Below are 12,175 nucleotides of genomic sequence, written 5' to 3'. Positions count from 1 at the left end.
CCCTCTTCTGGTGGGCGCTGACCTACATGACATGCACAAGGAAAGAGGAACAGTCATTACCAACTGCACCGTCAATGTGAGTGGCCCCCTCCCTACTCTGGCCATGTGGCCCATTCATTCCCATGCATAACTGTTCTATGTACTCTGCCCCCTTCCCTCTTCCACCCAGCCCTCTCCACCCAGGCCTAGCCCATACAACGTGCTCCCTGTGTACTAACCTGTTGGTCTGGAGGACCGTAGAGTAGCGTGTACTGGGGGAGGACCCCATCCACAAGTTTCTCCAACTCCTGTGCAGTGAAGGCAGGGGCCCTTTCCCCAGACGCAGCAGCCATCTTCGCTTCCAGACCTAGGTCACAGCAGCACTAGCAGTGTAGGTCCTCTCCTGTCGAAGGTCAGGTATCTAGTGATTGAACAGATAGAAAATGGCGGTGACGTCCGCGGCGGTGACGTCCGCGGTGGTGACATCCGCGGCGGTGCGCATCATCATCACCGGCGCACCTGTTCATTGGCTCCTGGGACCCATAGGGTCCAATGTTAACCAATGCAGCATTGAGCCGCGGTCTACGACCGCCTACCGCGACGGTGTGCAACGCCAGCGCAGTTAACCCACAATCCCATTGTCCCAGTTTAGAGGTCAGGCAGCCGCCATTTCAGGGGCCCACATGGCTTCATTTACTACTGCGTCACGCATAGCTAGACCTATACTCAACACACATACAGGAAGGCTTTTTTGTCTGGTGTAGTCTTGTGTGTCACTGTGGGTACATACCTGGAGGAATAGTGACTGGTGCTTCGCTGTTGTCCTTCTTAGGCACCGTCAGCTGGGACATATGAGAAGATGGCGGAATCCTCCGGTGTACCGACCACTGGTGGACCTGTTGACAATGGAAGAAAGACATATCATCGTCACCTACCGGTTTGACCGTGCCACAATCCAGGAACTATGTACCCAGTTGGAGCCAGACCTGATGTCACCAATCCGCCATCCGACTGGAATCCCCCCTCAAGTGCAGGTGCTGTCAGTGCTCCATTTCCTTGCAAGTGGGTCTTTTCAAACTACAGTGGCCATGGCATCAGGGATGTCCCCGCCTATGTTTTCCAACATGTTGTCCAGAGTGTTGTCTGCCCTGCTGAAACACGTAAGGAGATACATCATTTTCCCTGAGGTGGAGGATTTGCCTACAGTGAAAGGACATATCCCCAACATCATAGGTGCCATTGATGGGACACATGTGGCCTTGGTCCTCCCCGCAGGAGTGAACAGGTGTACAGAAACCGGAAGAGTTACCATTCGATGAATGTGCAGATGGTGTGTTTGGCAGACCAGTACATCTCCCATGTTACATCCAGCGGAATAGCAGCATCCCTTATATGATGGGGCAACTCCAGAGGCACTGTGTGTGGCTTTTAGGTGAGCACCTGGAACCAATTCAGTGGGAATAGTTGTCTGGGGATATCCCTAAGAGTTAGTGTGTGTCTAACAGTTGTCCCTCGCCATTTGCAGGTGACTCTAGTTACCCCAACCTGTCATGGCTACTGACCCCATTGAGGAATCCCAGGACAAGGGCAGAGGAATGCTACAATGAGGCCCATGGGCAAACTAGGAGGATTATAAAGCAGACCTTTGGCCTCCTGAAGGCCAGGTTCAGGTGCCTCTATATGACAGGTGGTTCCCTATTCTACTCACCAAAGAAGGTGTGCCAGATCATCGTGGCCTGCTGTATGCTTCACAACTTGGCTTTGCGATGACAAGTGCCTTTTATGCAGGAGGATGGTCCAGATGGAGGTGTTGTGGCAGCTGTGGAGCCTGTGGACAGCGAAGGCGAGGAAGCAGAAGAAGAGGACATCGACAACATGAACTCTGTGATCCTGCAATACTTCCAGTGAGACACAGGTAAGAAGACAAACCTGCCTACTACATGTACTTTATCACTACTACCTCTCTACTGTCTGTCGTTTTCACCCAGTGTATGGTCACTGAGTTGTCACTTTCCCTTACGATTTCACAGATGTGGGTCCCACTGTGTGACATCTGCTTTGTTTCCTCATGGACTAGAGCTGTGTGACAGGTATGTTGACATTACAATTGAAAGAGCATTTTGTCACTGTAATTGCTAATACACATTTTCGAAATCACAGACATACTCCTGATTGTTTTGTGCTTTAAGGGTGTTTATTTAAGTGCTCAATATTGGAGGGTGTTGTAAAATGGTGAGGGGTGATGGTGGAGGAATGTCCATGGCAGAGTCCAGTCTATTAGTCTCCCAGGTGCATTGTCCAAAGGGGCATAGGAAGTGGAGCTGGGGCAGTTTGAGGATGGACAGGGTGACAAGGTGGGACAAAATGATGACATTCAGGGTGGTCTCATTTCTTGGCGGGGTACTTGGCATCATTCTCTGTCTTTGTCCTGGATCTCAGGGACCGTTTGCCGGGTGGTTCTCCCTCTGCAGGCGGTGGGGTGCTTGTGTGGTGGTCCTGTGGCGGTGCCTCCTGTCCACTAGCGCCGGCGGAGGTGGTGGGCAGTTCACCGTCCAGGCTAGTGTCAGGGGCCCCTTGTTGTGCCGCAGTGTCCCTCCTGGTGTTGAGGACTTCCTTCAGCACCCCTACGATGGTGCCCAGGGTGGAATTGATGGATCTGAGTTCCTCCCTGAAGCCCAAATACTGTTCCTCCTGCAGCCACTGGGTCTCCTGAAACTTGGCCAGTACCGTTGCCATCGTCTCCTGGGAATGGTGGTACGCTCCCATGATGTTGGAGAGGGCCTCATGGAGAGTGGGTTCCCTGGGCCTGTCCTCCCCCTGTCGCACAGCAGCCCTCCCAGTTCCCCTGTTTCCTTGTGCCTCTGTCCCCTGAACAGTGTGCCCACTGCCACTGCTCCCAGGTCCCTGTTGTTGTTGGGGTGGTGGGTTAGCCTGGGTTCCCTGTAGTGGTGGACACACTGCTGATTGACGTGTACTGGGGACAGAGGTATGGGCCCGCTGGGTGGGTGCTGTGCTGGTGTTTCCAGAGGGGGGAAGCTCTGTGGTGGCCTGTGCCAGTGCGAGGGGAACCGACTGTCCCGAGGCCCCAGATGGGCCGGGCTGGTTGTCTAGATCCATTTGGACAGAGCTGCTGTCATCACTGTGGGCCTCTTCTGTTGGTGGTGTGGACATGTCTGGACCCTCCTGTGCGGTGACGTTGGGTAGGGGTCCTGCAGGGGTGTAAATCATGATTATTGCATCTGTGTGTGCCATGGTGTGCAATGGGTGGGTGACCGTGTGCCCCAGTGCTTGCATTCCTGTGTGGGACCTTGTGTGATGATGGTTTAGGGGGGTGTATGGGTATGTGCAGTGGCCAAGCATTGGTGATGGGTGTCCATGCTTTGTTGTTGGATGCAGGGCTTGGTGTTGGGATGTGTGGTTTGTGATATTGGGACATTTCTGAGGAGTTGGAGTTTTTGGGGTGAGGGTGAGGGTGGGGCTATATGATGGCATGCAGGTAGGGGGGGGGATATTGTAGTTAAGCTTTGACTTACCAGAGTCCATTCCTCCAGCTACTCCTGGGAGGCCCTCAGTATGTAGAATAGCCAAGACTTGCTCCTCCCATGTTGTTAGTTGTGGGGGAGGAGGTGGGGGCCCGCCACCAGTCCTATGAACCACAAGGTGGTGTCTTGATACCACGGAACGCACCTTCCCCCGTAGGTCATTCCACCTCTTCCTGATGTCATCCCTATTTCTTCGGTGCTGTCCCACTGTGTTGACCCTGTCCACGATTCTTCGCCATAGCTCCATCTTCCTAGCTATGGAGGTGTTCTGCACCTGTGATCCGAATAGCTGTGGCTCTACCCGGATGATTTCCTCCACCATGACCCTGAGCTCCTCCTCAGAGAACCTGGGGTGTCTTTGCCGTGCCATGGGGTGGTGTGGGTGATGTGTGGGGTGGTGTGTGTTGTGATGTGTGGGGTGATATTTATAGGTGTGTTGTGTGAGGTGCGTGGATGTTATGTGGGTGATGGTATTGTGTGCCTGTGGATGCTTGGTTGTAGATTGTGGTGTCTCTCTCTGGCCTTCTGACGCAATTCTGGTCGTAGGGGTTTGTGGGTGATGTGGGTGTGTGTTTTATATTGTATTGGGTGTGTGGGAGTGGTGTGTGTATGTGTATCAGGTGTGTGTATATTTGGAATCGTCCAATGTGGTAGTGTTTTGTAAATGTGTGTGTATTTTGAGTGCGGCGGTGTGTACCGCCAAGGAATACCACGGTTGAAAGACCGCTGCGTGGATTAGTGGGTCATGATAGTGTGGGTGTATTCCTGTTGGCGTGACGGTGGGGGTTTTGTTTTCGCCAGTTTATCACTGACCTTTGGTGTGGCGGAGTTGTGTGGGTGTCTAAATTTTGGCGGATTCTGAGCTGTGGGTCATAATGACCGTGGCGGAAATCCGCTGCCGCAGCGGTGTGTTGGCGGTCTTCTGCACAGCGGTAAGCGGCTTTTATCGCCAATGTTGTAATGAGGGCCATAGTGTGTAATCCTGTAGGAACCACATGGATTTAAAATCATTGGCCTACCAGTAATAGAAGACAAACTCAGTAGGAGCTCAGGATATCATCACAGCAGCTGCAGACTGCACAAACTGAAACAGAGAAACTCTGATGTTCTCCTACTCTACAACTCATAATTCAGGTGAATACACATATAAACACAGTTCCTCAAATCAAAGGGTTTTGAAGATTTTCCTTTCTTACTCGAAAGCTATGTGCTAGACAAACTGCCACCAGCAAGTCAAGTCATCATAGAATGGGATGTCAATGCCAAGAATGGCAAATGGGGAGGGGACAGCAAAGTCCTTATGGAAGCAAAGCAAGCTCTTGCAGCCCCTATCCCAAGTCAGCTGTTCCATCACAAAGACCCAGAAGGGAAGGTTTTTTTAAAAACATGTGCACCAGAAAGGGCATGACTAGTACCTTGCATACCACAGTGAACAGACCATCCAATCATTTTGCACTGGTTACGTATCTCACCCATTGACTACATCATAATTCCCCTAACCAAATGAATCTAATTCTCTGATGCAAAACTGACTTGGAGAGTCGTAAAGAAGAGAAGGGATAATGAAGTATGGAAAAAGCAGTGCACAACTAAGACAAGAACATGGTGAGTGGTGGTGATTTACCAGGAGGAGAAGCACTCAAGTGAGTGAGCTGGAAAACACATGCACTCTCATGAATTGATTGACTAAAAACAAAAAACTAGTTCAGAAACAATGGTTGGCAAATGGAAGTCAGACTATGAAAAGGATGGGAAAGAGGATAATCTCCGAGAGAGGAAGAAGCACCTGAAGAGCAAGACAAGCCAACAAATTGGGAGTCAGCAAATAGGAGTGACAATAAAGCAACCAATGGAAAGCAAGGGGCCCGAATAAGCTCACTGTGGGTTTTTGGTATGGTCTACAAAAGCCTTTCAGCTACAGACAGCTAAAAGCTAAAAAAATGAACAATGCCTAGCCAAGGCCAGAAAAATATGAACAGTAACAAAAATTCTTGCATGCCATTTTGGAGGGTCCACATTCCCACTATAGTCACATGCACGCCCATCCTTTGTATTGTTTTCCTCCATGTATCCTGGGCATGTGGTGCCCCAAAAGTCCCACTCCTTCTCGACTTCTGTATGGGGTTCAAAAGCCCAGATAACTGATACATGTTTGTAAGTTGCATGGTTCATTTCTTACTTGCATCGTTTTTTAACCAGTTGCAATCAAACATAATCTTCTCTCACCAAGGAGACACAAAAAGGTGTAATAAGGATTACGTTTTCTGCAAGTAAGTATACTGTTTTCAAAATCTGATAAGCCTAGGTTCCATGGGTACCATTTACTTGGAACTTGCAAATGTGGCTAAAGTGCCAAACAGTACAGTTTTGAGGAAAGAGATCTGGCCATGGGAACCTGTTTAGCGAGGGCCTGGGGCATTTACAATTTGAAACCACATCATTTTCCAGGCAAAAAGTGGGAGCTAACCATGTCAAAAGAAGCTCTTTCTCACAGAGACGCACAAACAATAACAAATGAGAGCATCCCAGGGGGCAGGATGAAAAGCAAACGAGAGTTAGAGCAACACAGTGGGAAAGCACATGATGAGGAGAGCAATACAGAGTGTGGGGGCAAGCAGAGAAGTATATGAGAGAGAAATCAGCAAATGTGTAAGAGCAACACAAAGTGCAGAGAGGCTAGGCATTTGGGGGGCACACACAAGGGAGAAAGCTTTAACTCACATGCTCTCTCATGGAGTGCTTAATCAAAAAGAAAAACTTACTTCAGTAAAAGCAACGGATGGACACAAGTCAGGTAATCAAACAGTGGCGCCTGCCACTGAACAGGGATGGCGGGACAGGGCGCGATGGGACTGGGCGGCAGTTTAAAAAAAAACAAAATAAAACACCTTGGAGGGGAGACACCTTCATCTGCCCTCTCTCTTCTTCCTCTGCCCGGCTGCAGAGGCTCCCTGCCAGTCATGACACTGCTGTCACCAGCAATAGCAGCATTGTGATTGGTCTGAGCGGCTTGCTTTGCTGCTCAAGACTGGGAATGGAGCCTGGCCATGTTCTCCACTCGGCTGAGCAAAATATAGCTGGGTAGAGAACATACAAAGTGTGCATGTCTGTGTGGCAGGCACATCATGGCTGGCTAAGTAGACATGCACACTTATTGTGGTGCATAGCCTCCTCCGGCTCCCTCCCTCCAGCCCAGCCCCGCCCTGCCCCTTACTACAAGGAAAAATAAAAGGATAATAATGTAGTGTACGTTATTATCATTTTATTTTTCCTTTTGGAAATCCAGCAGGGCGAGGCTTCTCTGCCTTAGCAGAGGATCAGCGCCTGCAATCAAAGAGTTTATAAATTGGTTAAGCTCCAGGTGAAGGTCAAACACAAGATGGGCAGGTTGGTACAAGGAAAGTAATTGAAGAAGAAGTAAACATATGAGAGTGACAATAAAGAAAAAAGCCAATCAATGGTAAGCAGTGGGCAGGCAGTAAGCCCCTGTAAGTTCTTGGTGCGTTCATAACACGTGCTTCGCATCCAGGCCAGCCACCTTGTGCTGTTTGGCAAGCAAGACCTAAGAAGGGAGTTTGGGGGGATTTTTTCATTAGGAGGAGAAATTCAGAATTCTCAATGAAAAAAGAGAGAACTGCCAATTCAATGACACCCTTGAATGTAAGCTATTTGAGACAACAAGAACTACAATTATTCTTCAGCTAGTGTGTAAGGCTTATGTGCAGGAATATGAGGCTTGGTTTTTGGGTAGCACATATAAGCTATTAACCTCTTTAGTGCAGTTGTCAGCCGTTATCCAATGCCCGCACTCCCTTCCCATTGCATCCGTGTGTCATTGGCCGACACTGGGGTGGGCTGTAAAGGACCTTCTGGCACTCACACAAGAGGGTTTCCTTTTCTTTATTTTAGAGGTTGGGCTGCTGGAGAAGAACTTCTTGTGTAGCCATTTTAGTTATACCTCCATGCACGTTAGTTTAATACACTAGGCGGCTGTGCACCTTGACATAGATATATTTTATTCAGCTTCGCATTGTTATTTTTACAATAACCGGTTTTACTGTCTTGTTTTAATTTCTTCTATCTAACTGTTTTGCTTAGTCCAGCACTGTGTTCTCAAACAACACACTCTGTGCTTTAGTCAAGGCTACAGTCTGGTACATTGCTCGAAGTTTAGTCTCCAACATTTGTAGAAAATACATATCCTTACGTAAGGACATTTTCTTAGAACATCAGCTATGTTAATTATAAAAACACTTTCTAGTCCCATTACACATCAAGAGGGAGATTCCAGCCAGGGAACCCCAACTGTATGATGAATGCTTCGCTGCAGATGCTGACTCAGATCACAGGCCTTTGCTCAGGTATGAGGGTTGATGTCCTCCCAGGGGAACCTGAAAGGCAGGATTAAAGCTTAACATGCCGTGCTCAAAAAAAGATTTAGATAGGAAATAGTCCATTGATTTCAGTGGCAATATGATAGAATTATTCTTATGCTTCACTCTCATCGTCACCATTTTAATATTGCTGTGTTGTGTCGTTCTGGTTATTGCACCTCACGCTTTGCTATCTAAAATGCAGTCCTTCTATTAAACCAACCTTTAAAACGAATACTGCTCTTATTGTGATTTATATATGAGACCGAATTGTGAATGAGAGAACCGGATGTGACCTGAGTGACCACGACTTCCCTAAGAAGTACAATATGTCATGCGCTCGGCTGACCAATCATCCCTACCTCCCGGGAGAGATGAGGCACTGTTAGTTAGCCGGAGCAAAGCCCGGATGTGGAGCGACAGATGTCACCCACCGTGGGTCAGACTCAGTCTCCCACACTGTGGACGATACCGCTGCTCAAAATCCAGGAGTCTCATTAGAATAATGAGAGCCTACGCAACATGGCACCCAACGTTTGGTCAGGCTCTAATTTTCGGGTCCTCCGGAGTATCTCTGTCTCATTATATATAATGACACCACAGCTGTGTAGGTAATCCTACTACAACTGGTGGTTGTTCAAGCTTGAACTTTAAAAGGAAACCCCATTTTGATGTGCCTTCTCTGAACTAATAGTGTTACTATTATGGAAAATCCCCAAAATGTACAAATAGCTGTTAACATGAGACAACCTCTCACAGCACACTTATTAGCAAATGGCCTAACGGCCCAGGGAGGTCCAGTAACGTTCGTGGTGGATGCCCTCGCAGCTTATAGAACAGAACTTTTTTACTCTTGGGTCACATTTCCGGCAGTTGATGGGAATACAAATACATTTCACCAATACACACCTGCGAACGCGCCTCGACAATACAGACCGTCCGCATATTTAGAGATTCCTCTATTTTATCAAGAACATAATATTTGGCTTGATGGCGCCCTACCCCATACAATACTACCAGTAAGGTTAGGTCCACTAAGTAATGACGGTCCTACCTGGCCTTTATTGGCCACCTATACACCTCATCCTGCAGTTGGGAATTTAGCAGTAGCTGAGGTTCGTCGCTTATACATTGAGTTAATAGCAATATATAGACGATTAGTATAATTTGTGATGCAAACATTAAATGCAAACCCAGCACGTGCTGCTCCAGCACAACCACATGCAGTAACGCCAGGTATAAATCCTGCGACTGTACATTCGATTATGGGTAAAGTCCCCGCCAAACGAGAAGAAACTCAGTTTTGGTTAGCGCAAAAAAATAATACGCTGGAGGCAGTATTTCCCCATAAGGGACCTCAGTATAAACATAGAATATTAACGATGTGCTTGCCCTTTGGGATGGTCCCTACAGTGGAAAACTGTAACACGTGGGGTACGGCATTTGCCGCACTCTACACAACCGCACACAGTACACCGACACTTGCCAATTTACCGGAAGTGCTAAAACAAATTCAAGATGAATATGGGGCTGCCCCGGCCCTAAATTTGGGGATGCAACTGATGGGCAACTTTGCCACAGTATCCTCAATCATATTAAGTAACCTTAAAGGGGAAGCAGTCGCACTTTCAGTGCGCATGCAGCTCCGTGACGTTCCGCAACAAGACCAAGAACAAGAGCTGCCTAAAATAATAGCGGCAACATATTCAAGTATCGGTCGGGATAGCCTAGGGGCCAGACCACAAAAACCTCAATTCCAGGGTAAATCAAATAAAGATAACTCCAAACAGCAACCTGAGGGTAATAAGAAATGTTGGGATAAAAAGCAACAAACGCCTAAAAAAGAAAGGGGAGAATCTCCACGTACGGAGACCCCACAGAGTAGATATAATCTCAGAAAAAAAGATAATATCAAAACGCCTGATAGATATCAGTATACTGATACACGCCAATCTCGTTCCTTACAGGACTCATCGGAAAAGAGAAATGAGAGAGGTGGGTGATCAGAGAGAAGAACAGAGTACGTGAAACCGAGACAGGAATCACAACGCTCTTCAGAGGTTTCTGTCAAAAAGGAAGAGAAACCTGCCCAACAAAAACAACAATTAAAAAAAAAAAGTGGCAGCAGTCGCAGATCGACATGCCACACAGGAAGAGGGTCCTCTTGAAGAACAAGAACTGGGCTCTCGCATTGCTAGACAGCGCAGCAGAGGTCACAATAGTTCGCCGGAATCTTCTAGAGCATCTAGAGGTGAAAGCAACTGATGACTTTGTACAAGTAGAAACAGCGGACATGCGTGTCTCCAAGCCTGATAGGGTGTACAAAGTAACGCTGCAATTAGAAGGAGACATTGAACGCATAATAAATGCAATCTTTTGGGATCGCATAGTAAAAGTGTATGATGTCTTATTGGCCGAACAAGATTGGCCGCCTTGACTTTGTCCGTACCTGCCCATATGGAGAAGATTTCATTAAGCCTTCCTTCTCGCCCCTTGTTCTAGAGGAACTCGCTGAATCCTATTCTGTTGAATGGGCTCTAGCACAAGCACCTGCATTATACAGAAATCACATAGGGTGGGATAAAGACTCCCCCTACCATGTAATTTCCATTAAAAGTGAACCTCAGCCATAACCGCAGTATCCTATAAAACATGAAGCAAGAGCACCAGTGAAAGAAATAATCTTGCAATTAGAGTACCAGTGTGTAATTGAACCCTGTGTCTCGCCGATGAATAACCCTTTATTCCCTGTTGCTAAACCGGACCATTCATACAGAATAGTCTTAGACTACAGACATTTAAACAGTCATACACGCATGTATGCTATACAAAATTCACATAGCACTGCACTAATGAGCAACATAGTGTGTAAAAAATACAAAACAACATTAGACATTTCAAATGAGTTTTTCTGCCAGAATATAGCACCTGAAAGCAGGGACTTAACAAGCTTTAGCGCACTAGGCAAATTCTGTTGTTTACCTCAGGGGTATAAGAACAGCCCAGGACTGTTCGTGGCTCATGTCACTGCAATTTTACACAAAATTGACCATTAAGCATTGTCCTATGTAGATGATATATCTCACGGATGATGAGTTACAACAACATTTAAGACGGGTAGCCCGCATTGTTGTAGGGTTTGCCGAATTTGGTTACAAATTTAACTTCAAAAAAACAAAAATTGCCTTCCGTAGCATCCTGTTTCTAGGTTATGAGCTGTAAAGTCAATGGAAGAGCCTAGCGCCACAATTTTTAGAAAAATGCACACAGTTACAACCACCGAATACAATAAAAAAACTCCAATCTTTATTGGGTTTCTTCAATTTTGGCAGAACCTACATTCCAGATTATGCTACGCGCATAAAACCTTTATTTGACTTAATACGTCCTGATTTTTCAAGTAAATTCTGGACAACAGAACATACATGCATTCTTAGAGAATTGCAGACAGACGTGCTTGCAGCACAACATTTACACACAAGGGACAACAAAACACATTTGGTCATCAGGGTAATAGCAGGGGCCATCGGTTTCACCTATGTGACATTTAATGAAGGTGAGACAGTTCCGATTGCATACAAATCACATTTGTATTCAGCAGATAAAAAACGCTTTGCTCCCACAGGGAAAATTCTCACTGCTGTGCAGATGGCTCTTCTTAAAGAAAGACCTCTTGCCCAAGGAAAATGCATTATCGTCGTTTCTCCAATCCCAGCCCTAGAGGCTGTTACAAAAGCTAGCGTTCCAAACGCAAAAGCATTACATCCACGTTGGATATAATGGGCTATGTCTTTAACAGCCACTGATGTAGACTACATTTTTGCCCCAAAGTTACAAACTCAGGAATTCCTACAATATGAAGTAGAATATCCAGTTCCAGCAAATACCTTGCCTATTGATCAGTATCATATAGTCATGTACACCGATGGCTCTGCACAACCTGCAATTGGAACTAAACATCAATATTCTGCTGCTTGCGCAGTCGTAAGTGGCTATATGAAAGGGGATACATTTTGTCCTCTACATATCTTTACACAGACCCTAGGGGATTGTACAGCACAATTGGCTGAGCTAAAAGCTCTGCTGATGGCACTGGAACACACGGATTCGGCACAGCCTACGCTGATTGTTTGTGATTCATATTATTGTGTCTAGTCCTTTAATGAATACTTGCATTATTGGCGCCATTTGGAGACTTCAAAGGCAACACCATTAAACACAGCCTACTGTGGGGGATAGTAGCGGATCTGAAAGAGACGCTACCGAATGTCCATGTTGTGC

Source organism: Pleurodeles waltl, chromosome 1_2 (genome assembly GCF_031143425.1).
Source record: "Pleurodeles waltl isolate 20211129_DDA chromosome 1_2, aPleWal1.hap1.20221129, whole genome shotgun sequence".
Lineage (NCBI taxonomy): Eukaryota > Metazoa > Chordata > Amphibia > Caudata > Salamandridae > Pleurodeles > Pleurodeles waltl.
This window is presented reverse-complemented; position numbering follows the sequence as displayed.